The sequence below is a fragment of the Zingiber officinale genome, chromosome 2A, assembly GCF_018446385.1.
Source record: "Zingiber officinale cultivar Zhangliang chromosome 2A, Zo_v1.1, whole genome shotgun sequence".
NCBI classification, from domain to species: domain Eukaryota; kingdom Viridiplantae; phylum Streptophyta; class Magnoliopsida; order Zingiberales; family Zingiberaceae; genus Zingiber; species Zingiber officinale.
Genome location: NC_055988.1, coordinates 465,619 through 483,256, shown reverse-complemented (window position 1 = coordinate 483,256; position 17,638 = coordinate 465,619). Strand labels below are relative to the sequence as shown.

The 17,638-nt window shown below is 37.4% G+C and overlaps 1 protein-coding gene across 10 annotated transcripts in view; it reads left to right on the top strand.

Moving 5' to 3' along the window:
- LOC122040417 overlaps positions 1 to 17,638 on the top strand; it is a 31,814-nt gene that overhangs the window by 11,819 nt on the left and 2,357 nt on the right. For 4 of the 10 annotated variants that reach the window (XR_006128594.1, XR_006128595.1, XR_006128596.1 and 1 more), the window contains 2 exons: positions 343 to 3,748; positions 16,363 to 16,553. The exons of 1 other annotated variant lie outside the window; for it this stretch is intronic. The gene's annotated coding sequence lies outside the window, so the exon portion shown is untranslated. Of the gene's footprint in view, positions 1 to 342; positions 3,749 to 16,362; positions 16,554 to 17,638 lie in introns of those variants that run through there. 5 more of the 10 variants (XR_006128587.1, XR_006128592.1, XR_006128588.1 and 2 more) reach the window with 4 other exon arrangements.

The window sequence follows — 17,638 nt, the reverse complement described above, 5'->3', positions numbered from 1 at the left end:
ATTTACCAAGTTTAAGACGTCCCTTGAGTGATGCAAGCGGAGAGGATACATTCAATGTCCTATAGCAGGATTTAGTCAGCATGGTTATAAAGAATTTCAGAAGTAGTGCCTACAAGCTAATTTAGGCAAATTATCTAGGACATTGGTTGCCTTTTCCATTTCGTTTTTTTTAATGAGCGGTCTTAAATGGTGATGGTGAAAAGCACAATCAATTGACATGACATATTAAATATTATGTACAAAGTATTAATGAAAGATAATTAGCAAAGAAACATATTGTGCACTACTTTCTGCCCTCAGTCTCTAACACTGTCTTTCTGCCCTCCTTTATTCTTTCAATAGAATGGTTGAGTCTCTCTATTGATATCAATAGCCTGCTCCTTTGCTTGGGGGAGGCATGTAGTGCAAAAGAAAAGATGGCAGTTGCAAAGGTATAAATTTCAGTATATCCTCGTAATTTAATGTTCCATAAGCATAGTAATCCATTGAATACACGCGTGTGTGGCACGCTTACGACTAAAGATGTTTGCCAATCAACACAGACCATGTTCCATGTAGAAACTCTACTCTGATTGTGAATTTTAAACTCACAAGATCTAGTGAATTTTTTTTTTTTAAAAAAATCATATATGCAAGTGCCAATATATTAGTGATAGCAAACCAGCATCATAGCTATCGACTTCAATTTAACTCACTCCAAGAAGTCATGTTTCATATTTTCCTTGTATATTGACTGTAACTCAGTGCTTCTACCAAACATAATTAATTTATATTTCAGTGTTTATAAGACTACATACTATTAGCTTAAAAAATATGACTTAGTAGACCTGGGAGGAGCAGTAGAAGATTTACTATCTGCAATAGAAAGAGAATACTTGAAATACAAAAGAAGAGAAAGCTAACACCATATATTGAAAGCTTCCTAAATGAATAAATTGTTGCAGCTAACATAAGCAACTCGAACCAGAGCACCAGAAATGTAATATGTAATACATTTACAATGTACCTCTGTCTGGTAGCATCACTATTGCTAGATCAGCATCCACAAGGGCTTTAACAACTTCACAGTTTGTGCCCGTCACAGCCATATGCCCCTTCTTATCTGTCCTCCTGGCAAGATGCGGATCCTTTCCAAGCAATGCCTCTACAATTATTAGTTTTATTTAAAGTTTTCATTAGATTAATATTAAAATTGTAGACAAATTATTATTGCTCAACTAATGCATTGGTAGCAGAGTTTAGAGTGCCAAACATGTAGAATTTGAAGTGTAAAAACAAATTGTATCGACACTTTAGAATAATAAGCTCAATACTCATCTACATCATATAAGGCAGTAAATAAACAAGAGTATCAACTTATTTCATTCATATTTCATCTATTTATGGCATAATTAACACACTATTTATAGGATGCAACACCACTCATTTGACATTGGAGCAAACCATTGCATATTGATCTAGCAAATGTTGAAGGTACATAGTAGTCCAAGGAAGGATTGGTATCACTATCGACTGAATTTTAGACCACAAATAATAACACAATTACAAAGAAAAGTACTAGAATTTAATGATCTCTTAGTGTCGCCGGCGATGAAGAGACTAGATCTGTGCCGGCGACACTGAGCAGAGGAGATGAGGGTCGGTGTCGGCAGAGGAAATCGCGTGAGGAAGAGATCTTCTTTCCTTGGCTCTCGTCGGCCGGCGAGGATGGATTGGCCAAGAGGAGGAGCCGGCGGTGCTCTCGTGGCGGTCGGCTGGCGACGCTAGGCAAAGGAAGTCGGCGTTGGTTGTGGTGGCCGGTGGCTAGCTAGGCCACGAGCATAAAGAGGGTAGAATCGGCAGAGGCTCGGACTCCTTGGCAGATCACCTTGTACACGAGGGAGAAGGCGGTTTTTGTGGCGCCGGTTGGGAAGGGCGGTTAGGTCTCGGCGAAGATGAAGAAGAGGGCGCGTCGGGGAACGGCTCGGGCACACGGGAGAAAAAAAAAAAGAAAACGGAGAAGAATAAAAAAAAGAGAAAAACAAAAGAAAATAAAACATTTTCTCGCTTAAATTGGGTACTAAACAGGTTTCCCCGAGGCTCCGTTTTATCCCTGTAAACTCGTGCATACGAGCTCCGAAAATTTTTTAAAAATTCCGAAAAATTCTCTTAAGATGATATGCCCATTTTTGGTATTTTACAAAAGTTTTCATTAGATTAATATTAAAATTTTAGACAAATTATTATTGCTCAACTAATGCATTGGTAGCAGAGTTTAGAGTGCCAAACATGTAGAATTTGAAGAGTAAAAACAAATTGTATCGACACTTTAGAATAATGAGCTCAATACTCATCTACATCATATAAGGCAGTAAATAAACAAGAGTATCAACTTATTTCATTCATATTTCATCTATTTATGGCATAATTAACACACTATTTATAGGATGCAACACCACTCATTTGACATTGGAGCAAACCATTGCATATTTGATCTAGCAAATGTTGAAGGTACATAGTAGTCCAAGGAAGGATTGGTATCACTATTGACTGAATTTTAGACCACAAATGATAACACAAGTACAAAGAAAAGTACTAGAAACATGCTTTCACCTTTGTTGATCTCTTAGTGTTTCAAAACATAAGAAGGAGCTAGGACAATGATATACAAAACTTTGAGCTTTATGAGGCATTTTAAAAACATTGTAGAATTTAATGATCTTTTACTTACCGTCCTTTGAAGTCCAACAGCTATTCTCTTGCAGCTTGGTTAGGATTAGGATTGGTAATTCTTTTAAGTTCACTCTTGCAGATTGATTTCTTTGCTCCTTTATTTGATTTTTGACTCATCAGAACAGATTTAGGAGTTGGCGAATCAATTTCTAATTTCTCACATTTCTTACTGGGAAATTTCTGAATAACAATAGGTTTTGTTAAGAGGGATTTGGATAGGACGCCCATCATTGCTTCCGTCGGCTAGTTGTGGTGTAGTCTTTTGTGTTAGTACTGTCTTTTTCTTGGAGTAGGTCTCGGTGCGTTCTGGAATATGCTTTTGATATGCAATGTGGTGATGTTTTTTCTGGATTCTTGAACAGATGTTGGGTTTTCTGAGTTTGTTCTTGATGAACATCTAGATGATGGTATTGGATTTCTGCAATTGTAATGATATATGCTTTGATGATGGAGTGGGAGTTTGAACAGGTGTTGAGTTTTTCTGCATTTGTGTTGATGAACGATCTGGAGAAGGAGTTGATAGTGAAATGGGTGTGGAGTTTTCTGCATTTATGTTGATGAACAATCGGATGATGTTGTGGGTTTGTGAACAGGTGTTAGGATTCGGTTTTGGTTTTTTTTGTGTGCTTGGTTGTGGTTTTGGTATTTATGTTATGAGAGCATCTCGGGTTTGATAGCAAATGAAGATGGTGAGGATTTGGAATAGTTTTGGGTTTGAATTGTGATTTATTTGTAAGGATCGGAATTTGCATTATTTTAGTAAATGTTTTTTTTTTACTTACCTACTGATGCTTTGATTGTATATGTATGATTAGCAATACCAAATAGATCACCTTATGTTAGTAGAAGAACTATGCATGATTACTTGTGTGTTTACATATGATTAAATCGAGTTTCTCTATTTATCTAACTAATTATAGACATGGGCATGAGCGGTGATAGTATGGGATGGCTGTCATGGGGAGGACCCTTTCAAACATGAATGATAAAGAAATGTAGAATGGCTACGGATGGACAATTTATATTCTCCTAAGAGGTACCTCTCAATGGATCATGAATAAGGACCAAATGAATGTGGGCTAATAAAGGTTGCCACAATTGCCTCATGTTGTTATCCATTTATGCTATGTTGAAGTTATATTGTGAATTGCCTCATGCTTACTAACAGTTCTGTCTTATGAATTGCATCATGTTATTACCCATTAGGCTAAGTTAAAGTACTGTTGGAAATTGCTTCATGCTTATCATGCTGAAATTTGGTTGTGAATTGTTGTAGATTTACAATGTTCAAGTTCTGTCCTATGAATTGCCTCATGTTATGTTCCAATATGCTATGTTGTAGTTCTATATTGAAATCACATCTTATTTATTACGTTGAGGTTCTGCTTTGTGAATTTCATCATGTTAATCCTGTACGATAGGTTGAAATTGTTCATAACTTTTACTTAGACTTGCTCTTGTGGACATTGAAGTTATGTAGGAGCAGTAGCCATTTTTTCTAGCACTGTTTTTGTTTTGCTTCTCGTATCACTATATGGTATTTTTATTAATAAGTGTGCTTTTATTCTCGGTGGCTCCTCGAACTTGACCACGACCATGGAGATGGCGGTCCCGGCTATGTGGCTTAGGCCTACCGACAGCTTTGTCAGATCCCTCGTTCCTTTTCAGTCAGTATTCACCGTAGAACTAGGGTGGATACATCGTGTCTAAGAGTATTTTTCTTTCTTTCTGCTTTAATGGACTTGAATCTACTTGTATCGGACTAGTCTCTGACTTTTGGCTCCACCAACAATTGTAGTAAACTATAGGTTGGGATCTCCTTAGTTTCAGATTAGTGGATCGACAATAGCCTATAGTTTCAGATTAGTGGCTGAGTCTCGGATCATATTACATTTGAAAGTTTAGAGATGAATAAGTGATAACACGTTGCCTAAAGTTAAAAATAGAAACTAGATTCAGTTCATAGAAAAAATTATGTTTCTATAAACCACTATAAATCTCGGACATTAAGTTCAACTCGAACTCCAAGATGAGTTCACATGCCAGGTTAAGACCTAACATTTAAAAAAATCTAATATTGCAAGTCTAAAGTGAACAAAAAAATCAATTAGAAAAATTAAAATACAAAGGCAACACGTAACACATTTATAAGCATTACTAAATGCATAGAATTTCGTTGAAATTACAATAGAATGACAAAAAAAAGAGAGAGAAGAAGTTTACTCTTAACCTCTCTTTATTATTAAGCATTACATTTAAAGCGGTAGTAAGATATCGCATGTCTCTCTTTATTATTACATCGATCGTTACATTTAGACAAACATAAGTTTTAATTTATTGTTAAATAATCGTTACATTTTAAAAGGATGCCTCTGGGGAGATAGTAGTCTAACACTATTGAACAAATTTCATATCAGATTAGTATGGCTAAATTTTTCAAAACATCAGAATTAAAATAACTTAATCAGAAAATGAGCAAGACAATTCAAATATTGGACGAATTCAAGCTTTTTACCACAAGTAAACGCAATATATATGACCTCGCATGACAGGATGGAACAGGACACCAAACTAAACTACTTCATCTACAAACTAAACTACTTTCTACAGAACCATGGATAAACATAAACCGAGACTAGTAGCTAAGTTAAATGTCTCCCTTATGTGCTAGTCACTATTCCAAAAGTTAGTAGACGTCCGAGATTTACCTCCTCCGTGTTTGTCCTGAGACGGGTTGGCGGGGGCGTTGGGGCGAGCTTATTCGTCTTTTGCCACCATGGATAAACATAAACAATAACAACATTTGATGCGTCATGACGATGCATACATCTGAATTTCCAGATCGAGCTTTCCATCATGACTGTAAAAGTTACCAGGAACCACAAGAAAAATTTGTCTGGAAATAATTCAAATAAAATTTTCCATTGTTGGACGGAAGCCTTAAGCTGAAGCTCTATTCCTGTATCTGTCCTCACTACCAGTTTAGTAGATGTCCTAAAAGGACGGGATTGACTGTAACACACTACTGAAAAGTTATGATATGAACATTTACATTTATCAAACATATTAAGCAGCACAAAGATGTCGCCGTCGTCGTCATTGCTTGCATTGAGCACTAGTAATGGCTCCGCTAGACTCATAGAAACTCGTAGTGGGATATCATAACTGAAGTTGTAAATTGTGAAGTTGTGCTCCGTCGTAAGGTGTTGTACCAGGGCTCCATATGCTGCATTGAAAGAGCATTCTTTGACAAAGCAAGGGCGAGACAGATAGCTACATTCCTTTTCATGGTTTGAAATGAATCCTCAAGATAAGGGACATATTCTTTACATTCGTGGATAGAATGAGAACAACGGATAGATAAAGACTCTATCACTTGTTCTAGAGCGTAGTTTCGAATAAATCCAGGAGTTGAGGAGGAGCACCTCCGGCATTTAGGACATGTAACTATGAATCCTTTCTCAAACTGCAAAGTGTCCATTTTAACACCCAACAAAAGATCAACAACATATTAACTCGGGAAGAACCACAAAATATCAACAACATATAAACTCGAAGAAGGACCTGGTAGATAGGTGGGATGAGATGGCGGTTGCACAGAGCACATCTAAGGATATCGAGCTTTATCCTCACCGTCGTCCACTCTGAAGGACTGGATGAGTTACTCTTCTCTTCCATATTTTCAGTTGAGGGACTGGATGAGTTACTCTTCTTTTCTATATTTTCAGTTGAGGGGCTTGATGAGGTACTCTTCCTTCTTCTCTTCTTCCTTTTGCCACTGGAGTGTTTGATTGGCATGGAGGTCGAGCGATGAAGCACCGTCGTCAATGCAGGAGCAATTAGTAGAAGGCGAAGGCGAAGGCGAAGGCGAGAAGAATCTGTAAGCGAGAGGAGAGGTAGTTTACAAGCCGAGAAAGAGAGAAGGAAAGGATTCTGCAACTAATTTAATGTCTTTTTTTTTTGCTTTAATACATCTTGTCTCTTTACTACGTCTTGTGACCTACAGATAGACAGCTTTTGAAATTATTTAAGGCATGTGATTGGATAACATATCAATAAAAAGCCACAGTGTGATGTCGCTGCCCATTCTCATGATGTTGCCTTCAATGTGATTGTCAGACGATTGGGTGGGGCGAGGGTAGGAAGTTAATGTGAAGCAAATGTGTGATGAGATCCGATTGAAGCATACGGAGAAAAAGGTGTTCAACCATCTGGATTCTGTCATCTTGGTCCAAACCCGTAATATTGTTTTAAATCTGATTTAAATTTATTATAAGCTCAAACTGAAATTAAATTGACCTCCATCTACTTTATTCCCAATAAATCCTAATTAACATATATATAAAATCTTAGTCAAATTTGATTAATAATTCTGTTGATCATTTGGAAGTGTATTGTTTAATACAGAACCTGACTGTAGGATATTAATCGAGGCTCTCTTTAGGCATAGTCCATTAAGGCCTATACCTAGGTTCTCAATTTTTATTGGGGTCCATTATTTTTAAAATATTAAATATATTTTGATGTGCTTTCATCTCCGCAGTCTGTCTTGTCAGAAATACCATAGCCTCTCGCTTAGACCGACTGCGGAGATGAAGGCGTCCACAGTCTCTTGCCCGTTCGACCAGTGGAGCATGGACATTGTGGGGCCATTGCCCATGGCGACAGGTGAGCGGAAGTTCCTGCTCATCACAGTGGATTACTTCCAAATGGGTTGAATTCGAGCCACTGGCAAGAATAACCGAAAAGATGGTCATGAAGTTCATCTGGCAACACATCATCTGCTGGTTCGACTTCCCGCGCCGGCTCGTCTCAGATAACGGAAGGCAATTTGCGGGTCAGAAACTCATAAAATGGTGCGGAGGATATGACATCCAGCAAGCTTTCACCTCCGTGGCCTATCCTAAGAGCAACGGGTAGGCTAAAGTCGCAATCGGGAGATCTTGCGAATCTTATGCGCACAATTCCTAAAGAAGGGACCGGGGTAACTCTGTTCCACATGGTGTATGCTTGCGAAGCGGTCGTCCCCGTCGAAGTCGGAGTTGATTTCGATCGGATACAACACTACAGCGAAGACAACGCCCAGCGAAGGCTTTTGAAGCTGGACTTGGTAGATGAATCGCGTACTATAGCTCAATATAATCCTTAAAATATTATCATTTATAAAGAACTAAATGTGAGCCTTTTTAGGCATGACGCAAAAGAAAAAATAAATCATATTTTTTATACCTAAACTAGAATAGTTGTAAATGATAGAACGGAGACAAAGGGAAAATCCAACAATTTATGACTATAAATACATCTAAATAAAAGTTAAACTTAATATATATCAAGGAAACGAAATGATAAAGGTATCTAACTCATTATTGCTCAAAAATAATAAAATTTTCTATTTCGATTGGACAAAATATGGATGAATGCATCAATATTTGAATTTAATTAATTAAGGAGCATAGTAGCAGCACAGATTAGCATGTTAGTGTTAGGTGTGGTTTCTCTTCTCCAATCTCAACGAACAAGAGAAGCACAGAGAGAGGGAGTTGGAAAAGGGGAATAGGGGAACTAAAAAAAATTAAAAATTTTATTTTACATTGTATGGATATGATAAAAAATTTCTAATTCATATTATTATTAACTAAAGGAGAAAGCATCACCAATGAAAAGGAAACTAACAAGAAAATACTAGGATTGAGAGATAGAAGAGGAATAGATTTGTATCTTATAAAATAACATCTATAATTAAAAATAAATTTAATTTGTTAAAACAAGAGAGTTCCTTTATGACTTTATCAATTGGAACCATAATGAGATTTTTCCGAAGCATTGATTAGAGATGGAGATCATGTAAATCTTTAATCACGTGGGTCCTATTATAAAAATATATTTAATATATTATAAATAATAGTTCAAATTTTTAGAAAATGAGATTGTGCAATCTTTTATCACATAAATCTTATTCTTTTTTATTCTCTTTAAAAAGCAAATAAAAATATATTTAATATTTTAAAAATAGTGGACCCCAATAAAAATTGGGGACCTAGGCATATGCCTTAATGGACTATGCCTAAAGCGAGCCCCAATTAATATCCTATTGTCAGGTTCTGTATTAAACAATACACTTCCAAATGATCAACAGAATTATTAATCAAATTTGATTAAGATTTTATATATATGTTAATTAGGATTTATTGGGAATAAAGTAGATGGAGGTCAATTTAATTTCAGTTTGAGCATATAATAAATTTAAATCAGATTTAAAACGATATTACGGGTTTGGACCAAGATGACAGAATCCAGATGGTTGAACACCTTTTTCTCCGTATGCTTCAATCGGATCTCATCACACATTTGCTTCACATTAACTTCCTACCCTCGCCCCACCCATTCGTCTGACAATCACATTGAAGGCAACATCATGAGAATGGGCAACGGCATCACACTGTGGCTTTTTATTGATATGCTATCCAGTCACATGCCTTAAATAATTTCAAAAGCTGTCTATCTGTAGGTCACAAGACGTATTAAAGAGACAAGATGTATTAAAGCAAAAAAAAGAGACATTAAATTAGTTGCAGAATCCTTCGCCTTCGCCTTCTTCTAATTGCTCCTGCATTGACGACGGTGCTCCATCGCTTGACCTCCATGCCAATTAAACACTCCAGTGGCAAAAGGAAGAAGAGAAGAAGGAAGAGTACCTCATCAAGCCCCTCAACTGAAAATATAGAAGAGAAGAGTAACTCATCCAGTCTCTCAACTGAAAATATGGAAGAGAAGAGTAAGTCATCCAGTCCTTCAGAGTGGACGACGGTGAGGATAAAGCTCGATATCCTTAGATGTGCTCTGTGCAACCGTCATCTCATCCCACCTATCTACCAGGTCCTTCTTAGAGTTTATATGTTGTTGATCTTTTGTGGTTCTTCCCGAGATAATATGTTGTTGATCTTTTGTTGGGTGTTAAAATGGACACTTTGCAGTTTGAGAAAGGATTCATAGTTACATGTCCTAAATGCCGGAGGTGCTCCTCCTCAACTCCTGGATTTATTCGAAACTACGCTCTAGAACAAGTGATAGAGTCTTTATCTATCCGTTGTTCTCATTCTATCCACGAATGTAAAGAATATGTCCCTTATCTTGAGGATTCATTTCAAACCATGAAAAGGAATGTAGCTATCTGTCTCGCCCTTGCTTTGTCAAAGAATGCTTTTTCAATGCACCATATGGAGCCCTGGTACAACACCTTACGACGGAGCACAACTTCACAATTTACAACTTCAGTTATGATATCCCACTACGAGTTTCTATGACTCTAGCGGAGCCATTACTAGTGCTCAATGCAAGCAATGACGACGACGGCGACATCTTTGTGCTGCTTAATATGTTTGATAAATGTAAATGTTCATATCATAACTTGAGGGACGACGGTGAGTATAAAACTCATCCAGTCCTTCAGAGTGGACGATGGTGAGGATAAAACTCGATATCCTTAGATGTGCTCTGTGCAACGGCCGTCTCATCCCACCTATCTACCAGGTCCTTCTTTGAGTTTATATGTTGTTGATCTTTTGTTGGGAGTTAAAATGGACACTTTGCAATTTGAGAAAGGATTCCTAGTTACATGTCCTAAATGTCGGAGGTGCTCCTCAACTCTTGGATTTATTCGAAACTACGCTCTAGAACAAGTGATAGAGTCTTTATCTATCCGCTATTCTCATTCTATCCACGAATGTAAAGAATATGTCCCTTATCTTGAGGATTCATTTCTATGTGTCTCGCCCTTGCTTTGTCAAGGAATACTCTTTCAATGCACCATATGGAGTCACTGGAGTGAGGTTTAGGGTTTTAGAGTTTAGGGTTTAGGGTTTAGGGTTTAGGGTTTGGGGTTTGGGGTTTAGGGTTTTTAGGGTTTTCGGGTTTAGGATTTAGGGTTTAGGAGTTAGGGTTTCAGGTTTAAGGGGTTCGGGGGTTGGGGGTTGGAGTTTAGGGTTAAGGTTTATGGTTTTAGGGTTCGGGGTTAGGGTTTATTTCTGAATCTCAACTGCAACCAAATTCTTACCGTATGATTTGTGACGTATCCATCATCTTCCGGATATATGACATTTCCCTTAACGAAGTTATCTTCCATTATCATTTTTACATTCGGCCTCTCGAACCTGGAACCTTGATTTTACTACCAGGAATGAATGTAAATTTTTAGGTGACTATCTAACCACCAACAAAGCATGGAAGGATCGATTCCATATACTTGGCCTACTCTCTAGCTCAACGAACTCCACAATCAACTTAAGCTGGGAGACTACAAATCGGAGCCAGTGTACATGGAAACGACCTTCATTCTTAAGGACCTAATGTTTAACGTCATCTTCTTGGTGGAGAATGAGGCGCTACTTCATCTAGTCGGGTTGAGCCCAAAAAATGTGCCGCTAGCCGACAGCTTGGGTGAGATTTTCATGTCTAGTAGTTTTTTTTTGTATTAACTATCCTTTCTTTGTCTTGCAAAGCAAATTTTGTATGACATTTCCATCAGCAAAAAACTAAACTGGGAGTTGACTTCCACCAGCATCCAGGTCATGTCGATGGATAGCTGGGGTGTCTCATCAGATGCTAGTTTCTCTTCCTTTTCTGGTGTCCAACATCGTTAATATCGAAGGGTCTGAGTCAGCCACCAATACCACCACTTATGTGATGCTATATTCTCCGACAATCGCAGCTTCTACCCATGTGACTGATCTAACAAAGTCACCTGAGGTAAGTGCTTCATCAGAGTTTCGCTCTTGGGAAAAAAGGTTAGTCCTACAACAATCATCCCCTCCTAATCTTTCTATCCCTTGTGGGAGTCAAGTGCAAATTCACGAAGGCAAGGCCCAGGAGAAACATTATCGAGAGCTTGGAGGCCAAATATCTCCTGTGGACAACCTTGTAGAGGTGACTGCTGAAGAGGGCTCGGGAGATGCGTTGTCAAATGCTGGAGCGAGAGTTTGGGAAAATCCCTTAAGCCACTAGCCAATCGCCTCCTCTCTCCTATGTGCCAACTGGACAGAGGCATTAGAAATTGGTCAAGCGTCTCCTCCTGCCGGCGTTGAACTGGATTCCCTCTCTAACTTGGCCTCTCTCAGACTCGAGGCGACTAGCGAACAGAAGGGACTCAGTCCCTCTCTTGAAGAGCAATTGAAATAATATAAGGAGAATGTGATACCTTCCGATCAGAGAAAGTTGAGCATTCCATTATCTTAAGAATACTCATGTTAGGTATCAGATCCTCCATATAATATTTTAATTGCTTTTCAAGAGAGGGATTAAGTCCCCTCTGTTCGTTGGCTGACTCGAGTCTGAGAGAGGCTAAGTTAGAGGGGTACCCTGTTCAGCGCTGGCAGGAGGAGATGTCTGACCAATGTCTAAAGTCTCAGTTGGCACATAGGGGAGAGGAAGCGATTTGCTAGTGGCTTGAGGGATTTTCCCTAGCTCTCGCTCCCGCATTTGACAACGCATCTCCCGAGCTGTGTCTTTGATGGTAATGTGAATTTTTCTCGCTGAAAGAGGGTCACTCTTCCTTAATGAAGGCGTTGAAGCAAGCTCTTTGAGAGGGTCTAACAGGATCAATTTATTCTTCGCAGCTCCCGCTTCAGCAGCCCCGCTTCAGCAGCCATCTATGCAAGGTCGTCCATAGGAGATATTTGGCCTCCAGACTCTCGATAATGTCTCTCCTTCGTGAATATGCACTTGACTCCCACCGGGGGCAGAAAGGTTAGGAGGGGATGATTGTTGTAGGACTAACCTTTTTTCTCAAGAGCGAAACTCTGATGGAGCCCTTGCCTCAGGCGACTCCGTTAGATCAGTCACATGGGTAGAAGCTGTGATTGTCAAACAAGGAAGATAAACTAGCGCCTGATAAGACACCCCTCCTCTATCCATCGACATGAGCTGGTCGTTGTTGGAGTCAACTCCCAGTTCAGTTTCTTGCTGATGGAAGCGTCATATATAGTTTGCTTGGCAATACAAAGAAAGGATAGTTAATACAAAAAGAAAACTACTAGACATGAAAATCTCACCAAAGCTGTAGGCCAGCGGCATATTTTTTGAGCTGAACACGACCAGATGAAGCAACGCCTCATTCTCCACCAAGAGGATAGCGTTGAACATTAGATTCTTAAGAATGAAGGTCGTCTCCAAGTATACTAGCTCCGATTTGTAGTCTCCCAACTTAAGTTGATTGTGGAGTTCGTCGAACCAGAGAGTAAGCCAAGTAAAGGGTTTAGGCCGTTTAATGAAAAAGAATCGATCTTTCTGTGAGGTTGGACAGTCACCCAAAAATTTACATTTATTCCTGGCAATAAAATGAAGGTTTTAGGTTCGGGAGGCTGAATGTAAAAATGATAATGGAAGATAACTTCGTTAAGGGGAATGCCATAATATCCGGAAGATGATGGATGCACCGCAAATCATATGGTAGTTGGGTTACAGTTGAGATACCGAAATAATGAGCTATATCTTGTATGAAGGAGGGCATGAGAAATCTATCAATTGACCATAGAAGAAAGTAGTAAAACTGGGAGGAGGAATGTTAGGTCGATGATCTCGTCGGGGAATCCTAATCTCATGGTCTAACGGAATGGCGTAAAGCTCCCGTAGTTTGGGTTTTGAAGCTTTAGGAAGAATCGTCCATTGAGTCTCATACCACCTGATGGAGGATCTACTAGCAGTCATAGTTGCAAAGGAAAAAAGAAGTGGAAGAGTAGAGAAAATGAGGGAAAAATCCAGTTGAAGGAGTCACAACTTACTCATCTTTGCAGGGATAAAAGATAGAAGATGGAGAAAGGAGAAGAGCGCAAGAACCCAATAGCGAAAGGTAACGAAAATAGTTAGAAGAAGACTCTAATGGTGGTATTGCACCGTTTCTCTATGTCGTCAATTGTAGGGATCTTCCTACCATCTGATGAGTGTGCTAGACAAAAACAGCCAACATCAAATCACCACCATTAAAAGCTTTGGCAGGGATAACTTATGAGGTGACTTTTCATTCTCCGTGGTATTCTAAAATGACTATTGGATCTAGAAGTAAAAATGGTGTCACCATACCCTCACCGTTAGATTAATATTGACGTTAAAAACGTCGCCAGTACACCCCCCTGCATTTAAGGTGGTGCGGTGTGCTCGCGGCCTAAAGCGGAGAGCGCAAACAGCTCATGAAATGCCTTACCACATTAAATTACCAAGCATTTGATCATGTACATTAAATACCGTACATTTTCTTTTCTTTTGTAACCGAGATCCCACATAACATTCGAAGCAGAACTGAGGCATTACAAAATTAATTGACGATACTGTGTTACGCCTCAGCATAACACAGTATATGAAGAAAAAAAAAATTCCAGAAATATAGAGTTCCTGGAGTAATTGACTACAACAAGACAAAAGTACTGTCCCACCTAGAGTATTCAAAAAATCAACAAAGCATAAAACTTACATATCTACATTAAAGGGCAGATACAGAGTTCTACGAGAAGTAGGTAGGAGTGTAATGGAGATAAACCCTTTATTGATACGATAGAATGTAGAGTTGCCACAAGATCCATTGAAAGAGGTTCACAAAATAAATCATAATTTTTATGATAAAATCTGACGTAAGCCCAACAGAACCATTGGATTAAAGTTTTCTAAGCCTTTTTCAGCAAGTAAGAATTCTTGATCAGACTAGATCATGAAGTTCGGTTATGGAGGCGATTTTAACTTGGTAAGTTGTGTCCATCGGTTTAAGCAACGCTATCGGTGATATGCCATATAACAATTTCAAGTAAACTCAGACGAACACTATTGTAATTCTGAGTATCAAAGATTCAAAGATATTTTCATGAAATTTATCTGATATATCTCATTGTCTTAGTAACCAATGATTATAGTAATCCAACATTTTCTTAGCCTTTGATATCAACATAATTGATAGTGTTCATCTGATTCAATTGATTAATCAGTAGGGTCAACTAATTTCAGTTAGACAGGAGATAGGTTGGCTTTGGGTCGACCAGTAGCCTTCATCTTAGTTAGATGGCTAATAAACTGACGGAATATGGAGCACGAGGACGCTTTGATATCAAATTGATGTTGCCTGAAAAAAGCTAAGGTATCATATTAATGCAGAACTGATCGAATCAAATTGATGAGATGATATTAAAACAACTCATCTAGTATCAAAACTACTAAACATCCTAAAATAAGATAATTACCATCTTGAAATATTAATTGTATATATAAAGGTATGGTGATCAATATGATTCTCTTCTTACAACCCAACAAATTCTGACACTAATTTTATGAGTTATATATATATATATATATATATATATATATATATAAACACTTTGTAACCAGTGTCACTATCTCAACTATGGGGTCAGAGAAGTAATCAAATGTTATTGCCAAGTACTCATTCTGAGGAATGAAACATGAACAAAAATGTTTGTTGCGTGCATCTTCTCGATGACATCTGTGAAGCCAGTGATAAAGGAGGCTATGTCAATGACAATTGAAGATCACAACAAATTGTTTGCTTTCACTAACAGTTGGCTTTTGAGCATCACTGATGGTCTCCTCAATAGTCAGCACACAAGTGTAGCCAGGAATTTGCTTGAATGCAAAGAGGACTTGAATGTCATTAGATTTGGATGAAAACTTGCTTATTTGGTTGTTTGTCGAAATTAGCATTTGACAATGCACTAGAGATCACATCTACTATTCCAAGGCCTTTCTTTGAATCGAGATAACTAGTATTCTGCACGAACATGAATTGAATGATATAAATCTGTAAAGAAGATGTTCAAATGCAGATATGAGCAGATGTGTCACTGTGTGTCTGATTCGTAAGATATAATGGTCTGAAAATTGATTGACCAACACATGATGGTCGAGTAGGTTTATGCATTCCAAACCGACTTTACCTGAAATGCTCATCCATTTATCGTGTTAACTAGGAGTTATGTTGACTTGGTGTTATATATACCAATTGGCACGGTTTCAGTTATGTATAGGACTTGGTATGCACATGAACGGGTACTATGCATGCTATCGACTATTCAGAAAAATGAGATTTCATCTAGATACACTACTGCCGAACCCTCTCTATTTATATATAATATTGATAAATATGAAATATTTCATATTTATTGATTAGTCCTTGACATCCCTCTCAAAAATGATTCAAATATATTATAGAGATCGGCTTGTTATAAATATATCTGATTGAGAGGATATCCAGTTTAAGACGTCTCTTGAAGGATGCAAGCAGAGAGGATACATTCAATGTCCTAAAGCAGGATTTAGTCAGCATGGTTATAAATCCTTCACTCCCTAAACTAGTGAACGATACTTCAGCAAGGATTAAAGAATTTCAGAAGTAGTGCCTACAAGCTAAGTTAGGCAATTATCTAGGACATGGGTTGCCTTTTCCATTTCGATTTTTTTAAATGAACGGTCTTAAATGGTGATGGTGAAAAGCACAATAAATTGACATGACATATTTAATACTATGTACACAAATGGATGCTGAGATGGTTCATTTGGTATTAATCCATGCAAGCATAAAATCTGTAGAATAGCCCAACTAGAGAGACAAAGTATTAACTAAAGATAATTAGCAAAGAAACATATTGTGCACTGCAGATCTAAGAGACTGTCGCTGTTGATGCAAGTCTTGAAGAATTGAAACACCGAGCTCCTCAGTCTCTAACACTGTCCTTCTGCCCTCCTTTATTCTTTCAATAGAATGGTTGAGTCTCTCTATTGACGTCAATAGCCTGCTCCTTTGCTCAGTGGAGGCATGTAGTGCAAAAGAAAAGATGGCAGTAGCAAAGGTATAAATTTCAGTATATCCTCGTAATTTAATGTTCCATAAGCATAGTAATCCATTGAATACACGCGTTACGACTAAAGATGTTTGCCAATCAACACAGACCATGTTCCATGTAGAAACTATACTCTGATTGTGAATTTTAAACTCACAAGATCTAGTGAAAAAAAAATTTTAAAATCATATATGCTAGTGCCAATACATTAGTGATAGCAAACCTGCATCATAGCAATCGACTTCAATTTAACTCACTCCAAGAAGTCATGTTTCATATTTTCCTTGTATATTGACTGTTTCTCAGTGCTTCTACCAAACATAATTAATTTATATTTCAGTGTTTATAAGACTACATACTATTAGTTCAAAAAATATGACTTAGTAGACCTCTCCCTCCTTTGCCTCGTTTTCATCTCTAGCCCACATGATTGTCTTTTCTATTTGCATCGCCTACCTACTATCATATTTGTTAAACTCAGCAGAACCCAAAACAAATCAACCAAGTTGGATCAGGATCAGCAAGTGCTAATACGATTATGGTTGATATCTCGGATATATCTACTGGGGTTGCTGGACTAGTGGGGGGAAAAAAAAATAGTAATCACAGATATCTGAGCAAAAATTTGTGTCGTAATATTTCTATTCGAAATTAATTAGAGATTAATTTTTAAGAAAGATGATTTTATTTCCTATTTGTAGAAAAATTTTAAATTTTTTCGACCGTTTCTTATTTTTTATGAATTTGTTAACAAAATTTATATATTTTTATTTAATGATATTTTGCGGCGTGATTTTTGCAAAATTTATTTTTCTGTGAAAACTTATCATGTTATCTATCATAGAAAAAATTTTCATAATTTTTTGACCGTTAAATTATTTTTTATAAATTTTTTAACAAAAATTATATTTTTTATTTAAAAATATTTTGTAGAGTTTATGAAAAAAATTATTTTTCTATGAAATATTTAGACCGTTATTGAATTTTATATGAATTATTTATCTAAATGCTAACTTTTAATATTACAAATTTTTGAAAATTTATTTTTTATGTGCTCTATTATATTCTCAAAAAAAATTTTACGATATTTTGAG